The sequence below is a fragment of the Protopterus annectens genome, chromosome 8.part0 (assembly GCF_019279795.1).
Source record: "Protopterus annectens isolate FY-2018-M chromosome 8.part0, PAN1.0, whole genome shotgun sequence".
In the NCBI taxonomy this organism is placed as follows: domain Eukaryota; kingdom Metazoa; phylum Chordata; order Ceratodontiformes; family Protopteridae; genus Protopterus; species Protopterus annectens.
This window is the reverse complement of record NC_056741.1, coordinates 760,208,684-760,223,941: the sequence shown is the minus strand read 5'-3', so window position 1 is coordinate 760,223,941 and position 15,258 is coordinate 760,208,684.

Here is a 15,258-nt window from a genome sequence, read left to right as displayed (position 1 = left end):
GGCATGGACAAAAGACCAAATATACAGAAATATTTTAAGTATTGATCTTATAAACTTAGAATGTTGCTAGAATAACAAGGTTTGTGTTAAAATGCATTTTCTAAAATATATACTATCTAAAACTCAAATTTCTTGTCATTATATAGTGACTTAAATCATCAGTGATTTGCCAGAAAACCTCAAATTTTATAAGGAACAGGTCAAAATATGAGTCAAAAATCTGGATATTCTGTGCAAATCTGGACAGTGGAGAGGTATATGTGGAGATGAAATAATATTATATAGTCATCAGACATTGTGACTATAACTGCAGGATGTGGGCTGTGGTTGAGGTTTGCTGGATGAGAGTAACTGACCATCTTGTCATTTGCTCATTTTAAACAGTCACTATCTGGTTTACCAGGACAAACATTTGCATTTGTGAGAAGTAAGATTGACTACTTAACTGGAAACCTGATATGAACAGAGTGGATATAAATGCTGTGGCTATTTTCTATGAAGAAAAATTACTGAGGAAAATGTCTGCTATTTACTTATAGGTTCATATGTTCATAGATTACTAGGCTAACAGCTCAAGATCCCTTACAAGCCTAGCAAGTTTTACCCAGATTTTACCAAATTTTCTATCCCTGGAGGAAAGATAACATGGGTCAGCAAGCAGAGTTTTGACAATTTTTACAGACGGCCTCTATCCATAAGGGGCATGGGTGCTACCCCAGGAGTGAATTTGTGATTTCCCATCTATTAGTCCAGATTGCTGTTGAAGATGGTCAAGAAAGAGCTCTACTTCACATGAATATAAAGCCTACTCCAGGGGAGGGGAAAACTCTGGGACACATATCTGTCCCTCCAGCATGATCTATTCATGTCAGAGGTCAAATTTAGTTAATTGGAGTGGGTAACCAGCATGCAATTAGTTTTATGAATATGCAACATTTTCATGAGGGCTGGGTCAGATACTGCCTAGTAGGTCAAGCATAGATCACCCCCTCAGTAATCAGGTAGGAAACTGAATACAGTGATAGGACTTTTAATCGGTCCACATATGACATGTTAGTTACACCCCGTATTTGTTGGTGAAGAATCTCTGAGGATGCTCCAACTGTTTTAGGTGCCTGACAAGGTACATCCCAAAAGATGCACTGTACTCAATTATTAGCCTGATAAGAGACATGTACAGTGGTACTGTGACATCCTTAGATCTGGATCCCATGTCCTTACTTATAAGCTGCACTCTCTCGAAGGAATTAAGTTGTAAATACTATTGTAATATTTTTTTCATTTTACTCAGAGTCAAACATCTGATGCAGATACAGGTGGTTATCTTTTGGAGGAGAGTAAATAGGCATGCTGTTTATATATGTCTGACAGTAAATATGTTACATTCTAATTGGGTTTTTTTCACTTTGTCTTAGTCTGACATAAGAAAAGTACATAGAAGGTGGCTGCCTTTTGGGTGGAGGAGGTGAGGAGGCATGCTGTAAAAAGCATGACAGCAGCAGCAGGTTCTTTAAATAGGCATTTATGGCTTCAATTTAATCTCAATTTGGCACAAGAAAGGGATATATAAAAAGGGACTACCTATATTGGGGGAGGGGGGTTAAGTACACGTACTACTCCCAGATACAATATATGTATTCTCACAAGTATTTGCTGTCTCAGTTTATTGTGAAGTGATGTTTGGTCAACTTTGAACACTAAAACTTGGATACAACATACTTCTTCCTTGAAATAAAAGGTACGATTGAATTTCTTTTCTGTACAGATAACTTTTGTGCAGGCCGTCATTGAATCAAAAAGTAGGAACATTTTTCTAAAATACACCTCAGAGCATCTCTAACCACACAATTTTTGGGTACATAGCAGGCTCCAGCTTACTTTAGTTATTATAAGGTAGTCTTGGTCAGATAGGATACATTGAAAGGATGCAGGAAAAAGCAATGTTGAAGAATAAGACTGTTTTATTTTCAGTAATCATGTTTTTTTGTTAATCCAATCATTGGATGAAAAAGTTAAACAAGTCTAAGCTGCATCTCAGAGCATCTAGAAATCTCTTCACTTATGGGGACCTAGCAGTCCTCAGACACCTGCTTAATAAAGTTATTTCCAATACAGTTATTGCAGTATTATACAACAACAAAGAGACCTGGGCATATCACCGTAGACAGATGTAGTATGAATAAATTAAAAACAGGACTTTATTCACAGTTAAAACTCTGATAAAAACTCAATGTGAATAAACTCGGGTACAGACAAGCACTTTCGGCAGATGTAGCCTTCTTCAGATCCTAGTAAGTGCCTGAGGCACACAAAATTAAAAACATCTCTTAGCCAATAGCCTCCTCATTCTATGTACGTGCATGCTTATGCAAGCAGATTACTATTGCTTGCTGCTAATTCTCCATTCCTTTAGAAATGTCTTAAGCGGAACATTCCCATTAAGCCCTGGAGAGCAGTGCACTCTTAAATTCATAATCCAACGTGCTTCCTCTGTTTCCATTCTGTTTACCACATTTCCTCCTCTAGCTGTTTCTCTAATAATAGATATCACCATGAATTTAAAATAGATGATTATTAAATTCTTGGATATGCATGTAAAGGGCATTGGTATGTACCTTATTTTTTATATCTGACAGATGTTTGAAGATGCATTCTTTTAGTATCCTATTAGTCTTGCCTATATAGAAGGTTGGACATAGCGTACATGTAGCGATGTAAACAACATTCCTGCTTTTGCAATTTGCAATTCCTTGGAAGCTATAAGTTCTCCCTGTTATTGGGTGCGTGAAAGAATTGTCACTATTAATCACCTTACAGGCATTACAGAATCCACACTTACGGGTGCGTTTGTAACATGGTCCATTCTTGCGGATATATTTTCCATCTTTGTCTAAGCCATCTCTATTACATAAAAGTCTTTTTAAAATTTCTTGTTTTTAAACGTAAAACTGGGATGGTCCCCAACTATTTCTTTGATCTTACTGTCCGATGTTAGTATGGGCCAATACGTCTTTATAATCCCACAGACGGCCACATTATTAGAGATGTAGGTAATGTTACACCTCAAGAACCTTCTTTTGTTATTTTTGTCAGAAGCAATAGCTCCTTTTCCTGTCTCCTGGTAGTTCGACCGCACTGAAAAATATGGTCTACCTTTCATTTCCCGCAACTCTGTCAGTTCTGAGATGTTATTTTCCATTTCATTAATCTTATATCCTCTTTGCATAAAATTCTCTGTCAGCTTTTTCTCCTCTTCCAGAAACACATCATCTTTCGTACATAGCTTGGAAATATGAGCTCTTTGGTTCTCCACTATGTTGTAGAAGACTTGTCTAAGATGCATACTCAAAAAGTGTAACATATGGTTTCTCCACATAGGTTTCCAATATACTGCAGTGTTGATACCTTCAGCATCTAAATGTATTTTAACATCAAAAGTCTATCTCATTTTTTAGAGAAATTTTAATCAAATTTCAAAAAAGTAGTTGTGCTGGTTAAAAAAGTCAAAATTCTCTTAAGGAGACATCATCACCTTCCCATAGAATAAAGGTGTCATCTACAAACCTATTATACAGAACAATATTATCTTTCCAACAGTTTTCCATATCAATGGCCCATTCTTTTTCCCATTGGGCCAATACCAAGTTGGCATAACTATTGGCGCAGGGGGTTTCCATAGCAACCCCCCATTTTTGCCAATAGTAGGTATTCCCATATAGGAAAACATTATTTTCAAGGACCAATTCCAACAGAGAGCAAACTAGACTCGCTTCTGGCTTCTCTTCATTCATAAATGTACATATTGCTTCTATTCCATAGGAATTAGGAATGGAGGTGAACAAGCTAGTCACATCTATGGTGACTAAAAGTAGTTTTTTATAGTTAGTTCTTTTCTCCATTACTCCATACAAGTGGTTCAAAACCTGAGCTATATCACAAATAACTGTGTGTACCTTTGGTATAGCCTTCTTAAGTCCATCTTCTAGAAATATCGAGATAGGTTCTATTAACCACCCTCTACCTGCTACTATTGGGAGCATTGGTGGATCCGAGCAGTTCTTGTGTAACTTGGGTAGTCCACTTATAGTTGGCACAGTAGGATGTTCTGTCTCAAAGAAATCATAAAGTTCTTTTGCAATAGTACGGTTCATTAGTTTCTCATACAGTATGTCCTGTATATTCATTTCGAGTACATTCAAGTCCCTTTTACTGATCACTTGCTATGTCTCATTGTCACTGAGCATTTCTTCCATTTTCCTGAGGTAACTTTCTGTATTAAGTACCACTATAGCCCCTCCTTTGTCTGCTGGTCTTATAATAATGTCATTCCTTCTTTGCAACTCTAGCAATGCTATATGTTCTTCTTTAGATATGTTTTCATAGTGCCTAGTCTTTCTTTCTGATCTACTTTCAAAGATATCATTTTCATACATTCTTATGAACATGTCAACTGTGGGATGACACAGAGGGACAAAAGTACCAGGTTTTTTATAGTTATTTACTTATTGTTTCCTAGTACTTCTTCATTCCTGTTTCCAAAAATATGTTTAAGAATTACATTCCTTCCAAATAGTTTCAAATCAGTAATAAACTCATCCAGGGAAGAATGCAATGAGGGAATAAAACTCAAACCTTTCTCCAAAATATGAAGTTGCTCTTTGGTTAGAATCTTATCTGATATATTCATCACAATAGAACGTTCCATTCAGTCTAGTAGATTTTTCTCTTCTTCCTGTCCCTGCTTAGTGATCTCGAGGTTCTAACCCCTTTTGTCTGTATTAAAAAAGGGAGCTGCTGTAAAATCGGTTGATGTACTGTTCCTTTTTTAGGGATGGCCCCAGCCAGTAATTTATTCGGCTCTATAGAATTGCCTTGTACCATAACATCATTTTCCTTTAATGTTACATTCTCTATGTCCTTTGTTGTTACATCAGTTTCAATATTAATCGCATCATTTAAATAGCTAACACTCCCATTAAAATCTTTCTTGTCACCAAGGGTCTGTTCTTTTCCATTATGTACTTCCACTTGTACCTTCATAGCATATTGTTTCTTTTCAGTCTCCTTCTTTTGTTGATAGGCTTTTTCTTTTCCAGTGTTCTTAAAATGTGTGAATTTACTGGGATTATTCTCTTTCTGTGTCCTAGGCCATTCAAATAGGTGCCTGTCAAAGGAAAAAACAACTTCAAAAAGATCAATACATGGCAGGTTCAGGTTAAGGCACTTTAATTCTTGCAGCAAGGAGACAAAAATATGCTAATACAGAGTTTGTCTAACTAGAATTAGGAAGTGAAGCCATTCTTATACATTTCTTACAAGACATTGCCTACTAAGCTGACGTAACAAATCACAAGTTCTTACAATATTATTTCATAGCAGCTGTTTGTCCATGATTTTCTGCTGACACTATCAAGTTTATGAAAAAACTTCCTAAGAAAAACAACGTGGCCTTGGAGACCACCGGTTAGATACAACTTCTCACTATATGATGTTACCATTCAAGGTACTATGGCTAATTCGAGCACAAAGCAAGTACAGATTATAGTTCATTTCTTCAAGCAGTCTTTGTTCAACTGTATCTATCTTTTCTGCAGCTGTGCATGTTCTCATAACACAAACAGAGCTGATTGTTCAAGTTCAATAACATTATAGAAAACAGTATTGTTCTATTCATTATTTTCCTGAGCTAGCAGATAATCACCTGCTTCTCAGTAAATTTCCAAAAGGCATAAACATGAATTTTGCTGTGCTAGCAAATACTAGGTCAGAGAGCATCTTGCAGTTTCAGAAAGCATCTTTTAGTTTCATACAAAACTAAGCTGTACATAAAATAGAATGAAATGTGTTAACACTTTTAGCTTCTAATAAGCACTAAACACATACATTAATACATATTTTTCTGACATTTCCCCCCTGTTAATACTTTTTATTCTATTTTCAAAAGCATAAACAGTTTGCTTCTTCTCCTAACCTCTTCTGTTCAGGATTTGCAGTTAAGGGAGTCATTCAGTTTAAACTTATGAAAGTGTTTCATTTTTCAACAGTTCTTCAAATTCGGTACTTTGATACAAAGTCTCAGAAAATGACATGTCTATAAAATCTTTAATTAATCTTTTCATGCGGGGAATACCACAACAAACACACACTCCTAATAGGAGTAATCCCACACAAATGGCAATCAGGATGTTCATAAGGATGGTACCCCACCCCCCCAAACAAATTCTGGAAAAAATCCGTCAGTGGGTTTGGGCCTGGTTTGGTCATGGCCGACACTTGCTGAATTACCTCAAGGTGGTCGTCTATCTCATGCTGGTTGTCAGGAATATATGAACAGCACTCCTCTTTTATTAAAGCGCAAGTACCGCCTTTCACCGCTAGGGTGAAGTCGAGAGCCATGCGGTTTTGAAGCACCACAGCTCTCATAGCATTCAGTTCATCAGTTACTAATTTGAGAGCAGAAAAAGTTGCATTGCTCATTACTTTGAGAAGTTTGGACAGTTTTCTCAGCTCCCAAATCGATTTTACTGAGCCATATGCAGGGGCTATACCTGCCCACGATATAATAGTGTCACTCAAGTCCATGTGTGTCAGTTTATCTTTGTTTTTTATGGAGTTATGGTTTCTCTAGCCTGCTTCGATTCGTCCCACTAGATTCTCAGGTTTCTTGATTGGATTTCCAGGTTTTTGGTGACCTCTCTGACATTTTGAATTCTTCCTCGAGGCAAAACTGCAGTGTGTCGTATGGCTGGAACCAGGTAACCCAAAAAACAACTGCCGGACCAATTCTCAGGTAACCATTTGTATGCTTTTTTCCCACACACAAAATAACAATCCTCTACTTTAGTATTAATATATACTTGCCCTGCATGAAACATTTTTCTATCAATGATAGATAGTTGCTTAAAAAGAACAGGATTATGTTGTACTTCATTAACTGTTTTGTGCATTGATTCAAGAAATGAGTCATAGTTTGTATCACAAATAGAACCTGCATTATTAGCTTTGGTATAACATTTGTAAGGAACAGTCACATTACAATTGCTCCAACCCACCTGAACAGTATCATTTTTGTAAAAACACACAATTCTCTTTTGTGTAATAGGCAGGTACAATGCTATTTTGTCTTGTGATTTTACAGTTGTAGTATCAAAAATCAAATTTTCCCAGGTCTCATTGACCCCTAGGGGGACAGCAGTCATTAATAATCCCCCGTATGCTGTTGGTATAGCTGTACAAACCCAACAATTTGAAGCATTAAAAGTCTCAGCATATACATGTTTGATCTCCTGGTAAGTGTTAAAGTTTGGATGCCAGTCTATGAGTAACGCATCACGTTTATTCAGTTCAGCTCGTGTGGCTGGAAAAAGGAAAGGCCACAGCAAAAAGATTATTGTTATCAGTATAGTTAACAGAATGATCATGCAATACTTCTGAGGTTGTTCTGCATTCCTATTTGCTCCATATCTGGTCATTTTGTTCTTGTTGTGTAACAGTAACAAGTTTTTGTCCAGTTCAAAGTTTTTAACCAGTTTACAGTGTGTCAGATGAATCCAGGACGCTCGCTCTGCGATCTTGACTGCAGTGGGTGTTGACAGTAGCACTTGGTATGGCCCTTCCCACTTCGGTGACGTCCAATTCTTCTTCTTAATGGTCTTCAACCAGACCCACCTGCCTGGGACTACTGCTGCTTCCGATGGTCTGGTTTGTTTTTTATCTGAAACAGAATTTAACTGCAAAAGTTGTTTATTACTTAGAAGTCGTCTCATATATTCTGCGAGTGAACTGTCGGCCTCCTGGTCTGCAGGCATGAGAGGTTTCCACTGAGGTATATAATATGCCCTCCCAAATAATTTTTCAGAAGGAGTTAACCCCTTTGCATTTGGAACAGTTCTCATGCTCAACAGTGTCAGAGGCAGGCAGTACACCCAATTTTTTTGTGTCTCATTAATTAACTTCCTAAGTTTATTTTTTAAAACCCCATTATGTCTCTCTACTAGTCCTGCAGATTGTGGATGATATGCACAATGGTTTTTCAAAGAAATTCCGAAATATCGGCTCAACTGTTGTATAGTTTGATTTACAAAGTGTGTGCCATTGTCACTGTAGATCTTTTCTGGTATGCCAAATCTAGGAATAATTTCCCTAACAAGAATTTTTGCAACAGTAGCTGCATCTGGATTTTTGGTCGGAAAAGCTTCCACCCATTTGGAAAACATATCTTTAATGACAAGACAATACTTCTTATTTTCACATTTGTTCAGTTCTATGAAATCCATACAGATAGTATGGAACGGTGGTGCAGGAAAACTCCCTTGCTTAGGCTTCAACGCCCCTTGTGCATGATGCTTATTACAAACATGACATGCCACAAAAAAATTTTTAGTGTAGTTTATAAATCCATATGTTGTAAACACTCGATTCACTAACTGTACCGTCCCCCCTGTTGAGACATGGCACTGCCCATGGCTCAACAAAGCTGCATATCTAAACAAATTAGACGGCAAAATCGGTTTTCCTTCTTTGGAGATGTACAGCCCTTTCTCAAGAATTGCTCCTCATTTTATCCATTTCTGTTTTTCTACTTTCATAGTAAGTGTCTGCATTGTTTTCAACATTTCTAAATCTAAAATCTCAGAAGGTTATAATTCCTCACTCAAAAGAAATATTTCTGAAGATGAAGCTGCCTGCTTTGCAGCTGTATCAGCTCTCACATTACCTTTTGAAATCTTATCTTGTTGCTTGGTATGAGCTACGCATTTACAAATAGCTACTTTCTGAGGTAACTGAATAGATTCTAACAAATCTAAAATAAACTGCGCATGATTAATCGGTTTGCCAGTAGATGTTATCATTCCTCTATTCTTCCACTGTTGCGCAGAAATGTGTACAGTAGAAAAAGCGTACTGGCTATCAGTAAAAATGTTTATACATTTACCCTTTGCCAAGGTACATGCCCGTGTCAAGGCAATTAATTCTGCTGCTTGTGCAGATAAGTTGTGTGGTTAAGACTTTGCTTCTAAAATTTCAGTATCAGAAACTATGGCATACCCTACTAGGTTCTGCCGTGTTGGACCCCTTCTGCATGACCCGTCCACGTAATATGTCACCTCTAACGGATACTCTCCGTCACTGCCAAAACAGAAATGCTTGCTGGCACAAACTCGAATAAGGCACACAAGTAATTCAACGTAATTTAATCACCCACGAAGAAGAGCAACAATGTTTCTTACAACCACTTGTGAGAGTTAAGCGCTTTCATCCGCAAAAAAGCAGACTTCTTCAGAACTACTGAAAACGTAACAAAACACTTCTTTTAAAAACTTTTTGGCGCCAATATTCATACAATGATTTAAAGTGACAGTGCTCATATACTAACAAGTAAATAATACTATAAAGCCTATATGTTTACGAACTATTATATACATACACTTTAATACCTAACTAAGTTATCATTGTAAATATAATATTAATATAATAATAAAATGTATTTAAAAAATAAGATTTATATTAAAAATTATTATTAAAAATTGATGTAAATACAAATGAATGAATTAATATGAATGTTCCATAAATAGATATTACTAGTATTTCTATCTAATAAATGTTAATACTGTGATAAAATATAATTCATTAATTAAGAACTCAAAGTGTAAAAACGAAAGGCTTTATAGAAATAAAACCATTAATACCCGGTGCATTTGTAGCGTCTGTCAGCACTTGCCAGGTACTTTCCTTTTTACTTAAAAGTACTTTGAAATTACCTCCCCTATTGGAAGGCATAACCTGGTCTATGATGGCAAAACTGAAACTATGCTCACTACCTTTTTTCTCAATATGTTTATATAAGGCATTTTTATTGTCATGTGTCCTTATTCTATACAAGTGGTCATAGATTCTTTTTCTAAATTGTCTTTCAGTTTTGCCAGTGTAGTACGCTGGACACATGGAACAAACTGCTAAATAAATTACATTCTTTGTGTTACAATTACCTCTTTTAAATCTTATATAAGTCCTATTTACATTTCCTAATCTAATTCCCTCACTCTCATTTATACAAAAACATTGTTTACACGAACCACATTTTTTGGTGGCCTTGAAACTCTTGTTTTTTCTGCTATCCTTTTGTTCTTTTTGTACTAAGTTCTTAATATTCAACCCCATCTTAAAAACAAACCTTGGTAACTCACCCAGAATTTGTTTAATTTCTTCATCTAAAACTAAGTTTTTCCAGTATTTGCAAATCATTTTCTTAATTTCATTTGCATATGGGGAATATGTCAATGTACAAATCCTATTACAAGGGACATTTTCCTTATTTTTATTAATGTTATTTATGTCTTGTCCTATTCCCAATATAGGGACATATTTTTTCCCCATTCCCTAATAACATAAGCAGATACATCTTCCAATAAACCTTTTGGATAACTTCTGTTTAAAAACATAGAAATCATAAAATCTATTTCATTTTTCATAACTTCAAAACTTGAACACATCCTAGCAGCTCTTATACATTGACCTTTAAAAATATTTTTCAGCATATATTTTGGATGTTGACTACTATATTCCAAGTACCCATTTGAGAACGTTTTTTTCCTAAATATTTCTGATTGAAAACCATGGTCTGTATGCTTAATGTAGGTATCTAAGTATGAAATCCCTTCCTGACTCACATTATATGTAAATTTAAAAAAATTGCTAGTAGTATTTAAATAATTTATGAATTCTTCTATCATTTCATGCGGCCCATTCCATAAAACAAACATATCGTCTAGGAACCTCGTATAATATGTAATAAATTGATAATATTTACTTTTAAACAAATAATTATTTTCCCACTCTAACATCACCATATTGGCAAAAATGGGGGCACAGGAAGCCCCCATTGCTACACCCTTAGTTTGTTTGAAAAATTCCTCCTCATAATATATAAAATTATTATCTAAAACAATTTCCATCATATCCATGATGAGATTAATTCTATCCCAACTCAAATTTGAAAAATGTCTTAAACTATTACAAAAATATTCCAGTCCTTTGTCCTTTGGAATACATGAAAATAAATCGACAACATCAATGGTGATGTATGTTAATTTTTCATTCCATTTATCTGAGGTAAGTTGGGAAAGAAAGACCCAGGAATCTTTTATAAGATGGGGAATATTTTTATAAATTGGTTTTACCCATGTGTCTATCAAAACACCTATATTAAAGGTTTTTGATTTACTCCCTGAAATAAGAGGACAAAGCGGTGGTTTTACTATATTTTTGTGAACCTTTGGGATGCCTATGATGGTTGCTAGTGTGGGAAATTCAACATAAATGAAATCATGTATTTCTTTTGTAATTCTCTGATCAATTAGATATTCATCCAAAGCCAAATCAATCTTCCTATAATTAACATTTATCTCATTGTTCGAAATAATTTCATAATTACCACTATTCATTAATATATTTTGAATTTCATTGACATAATCTGTTGTATTGTAAATGACAATTCCCCCCCCTATCAGGTTTCATAATTCTTAAACTATTATTGTTCACAAGTTCATCTAAACAATTTCTTTCTTTCACTGACAAGTTATCGATGAACTGTTGCTTCTGTATATCCTGTCCATATTTGTAAATATCAGATATAATTAAATTTTCAAAATTTTCAACCTTCTTATTGGGGGGTGGGATGAATGTACTTCTTTTCCTCATTCTATCACATAAATTCGGATGAACATCTTTCTTATTATTAAATAAAATTGCAAGATTCATTCTACGACAGAACAATTTTACATCAATAATTGTGTCCACTAAATTAAATTTGGACGCAGGTATATATTTCATTCCTTTCATAAAAAGGGTTCCTAATTCTTCCTTAACACTAAAATTAGTGTAATTATAGACCGTGAGATCTTTTACTTGATAGATGACTTTATCAATTTCATTGCTTGAAACATTCGTATCTGGGCAAAATTCAAATCCTTTATTGGAACATCTTACTCTATTGTTCTGTATATTAATATCAATATCATTATCAGGCACTATTGCCTGTAACGATATCCCTGATGGTTCTGTCTTGTTATTGGGGTAAAATACCGTCCCCCTTGAAAATTCATTTGATCTTCAGTATGCTTGCGTGCGTTGTCATCACGCTTATATTCAAAACTACTTCTATTTTCCATATTCCACTTATATGCCCTGTCTTCCTTATATTGTTGTATATCACGGTTTAATTTCTTATTCTTCCTTTCATATAATTTCTCTGCATTATATTCTGCATTTCTAAATTGCTTGTCATATAATGGACGCCATTGTGAAAACAACAAATCAGTTACAATATCATTATTAAGTTTTTCTATGTCCAACACTATTTTACTTAATTTCTCATCATCCTTTTTAACCAATAACTTCATGTAACTAATACCAAATGAATTGAATAAATCATTAAATTCTTTCTTAGTGTCACAATCTAACTTTATACCCATGGGTACCTTAAAAAATCTCAGTCCCATCGGTACAATACCCATAGTAATACATTTTGAAATATAAGCATTATCAACCTTAATGGTTTTCACAACTTGCAATAAATTTCCCAATTCATAAATCATTTCCTTCAAAGTACCCTTTTTGTACTTATTGCCCATTGTATCAATCACATTAGACCCCATTTTACAGTCCATCAACTTAAATTCAACATTGCTTGTTAGGAATTGATCAAGTTTCACATGGTCAACCCCATGTGTATCAATATAGTCACTAGTTGCCCTTGGGCTAGACGAATTATTAACAGTACCTTTGGAAAACTGATTATTAGATCTCGTCGTTGCTGCATATGTTTTAACTGGAATCTGTCTTTTAGGACGAGCTCCCATTCGTTCACTGTCTTCATCTTGGTGAAACAAGGAAAATTCAAATGTAAAATCCTGTTCGGAGGTCAAACTATGGTTTCCTTTAGTTTTACTTAAGTCTATACCATTCTGGACAGAACCAATTCTGAGTTCACAAGGTTCCCCCTGACCATTAGGTATAGATAATTGTGTAGGCACACTTTTTTCATTACTTTTAAGTGATTCATTTAAATGTTCCTTCTCTTTCTCTTTACCGACATGTAGCTCACACACTACCTCCAGTAAACGAGCTACTTCTTCGCGCAACGAGCGAACTTCTGTCTTTAAGCTATCAAATTCTGCCTTATCCAATGAAGTATTTGCCACTTCATAAGCATTCTCCATAGCTGAACAACTGTGTAAATATCTCCAAGGCACACAACAACACCAGAAAGTCAACGTATCTAACGGATACTCTCTGCCACTGCCAAAACAGAAATGCTTGCTGGCACAAACTCGAATAAGGCACACAAATAATTCAACATAATTTAATCACCCACGAAGAAGAGCAACAATGTTTCTTACAAACACTTGTGAGAGTTAAGCGCTTTCATCTGCAAAAAAGCAGACTTCTTCAGAACTACTGAAAAATAACAAAACACTTCTTTTAAAAACTTTTTGGTGCCAATATTCATACAATGATTTAAAGTGACAGTGCTCATATACTAACAATTAAATAATACTATAAAGCCTATATGTTTACGAACTATTATATACATATACTTTAATACCTAACTAAGTTATCATTGTAAATATAATATTAATATAATAATAAAATGTATTTAAAAAATAAGATTTATATTAAAAATTATTATTAAAAATTGATGTAAATACAAATGAATGAATTAATATGAATGTTCCATAAATAGATATTACTAATATTTCTATCTAATAAATGTTAATACTGTGATAAAATATAATTAATTAATTAAGAACTCAAAGTGTAAAAAGGAAAGGCTTTATAGAATTAAAATCATTAATACCCAGTGCATTTGTAGCGTCTGTCAGCACTTGCCAGGTACTTTCCTTTTTACTTAAAAGTACTTTGAAATTACCTCCCCTATTGGAAGCCATAACCTGGTCTATGATGGCAAAACTGAAACTATGCTCACTACCTTTTTTCTCAATATGTTTATATAAGGCATTCTTATTGTGATGTGTCCTTATTCTATACAAGTGGTCATAGATTCTTTTTCTAAATTATCTTTCAGTTTTGCCAATATAGTACGCTGGACACATGGAACAAACTGCTAAATAAATTACATTCTTTGTGTTACAATTACCTCTTTTAAATCTTATATAAGTTCTATTTACATTTCCTAATCTAATTCCCTCACTCTCATTTATACAAAAACATTGTTTACACGAACCACATTTTTGGTGGCCTTCAAACTCTTGTTTTTTTCCGCTATCTTTTTGTCCTTTTTGTACTAAGTTCTTAATATTCAACCCCATCTTAAAAACAAACCTTGGTATCTCACCCAGAATTTGTTTAATTTCTTCATCTAAAACTAAGTTTTTCCAGTATTTGCAAATAATTTTCTTAATTTCAGTTGCATATGGGGAATATGTCAATGTACAAATCCTATTACAAGGGACATTTTCCTTATTTTTATTAATGTTATTTATGTCTTGTCCTATTCCCAATATAGGGACATATTTTTCCCCATTCCCTAATAACATAAGCAGATACATCTTCCAATAAACCTTTTGGATAACTTCTGTTTAAAAACATAGAAATCATAAAATCTATTTCATTTTTCATAACTTCAAAACTTGAACACATCCTAGCAGCTCCTATACATTGACCTTTAAAAATATTTTTCAGCATATATTTTGGATGTTGACTACTATATTCTAAGTACCCATTTGAGAACATTTTTTTTCCTAAATATTTCTGATTGAAAACCATGGTCTGTATGCTTAATATAGGTATCTAAGTATGAAATCCCTTCCTGACTCACATTATATGTAAATTTAAAAAATTTACTAGTAGTATTTAAATAATTTATGAATTCTTCTATCATTTCATGCGGCCCATTCCATAAAACAAACATAACGTCTAGGAACCTCATATAATATGTAATAAATTGATAATATTTACTTTTAAACAAATAATTATTTTCCCACTCTAACATCACCATATTGGCAAAAATGGGGGCACAGGAAGCCCCCATTGCTACACCCTTAGTTTGTTTGAATAATTCCTCCTCATAATATATAAAATTATTATCTAAAACAATTTCCATCATATCCATGATGAGATTAATTCTATCCCAACTCAAATTTGAAAAATGTCTTAAACTATTACAAAAATATTCCAGTCCTTTGTCCTTTGGAATACATGAAAATAAATCGACAACATCAATGGTGATGTATGTTA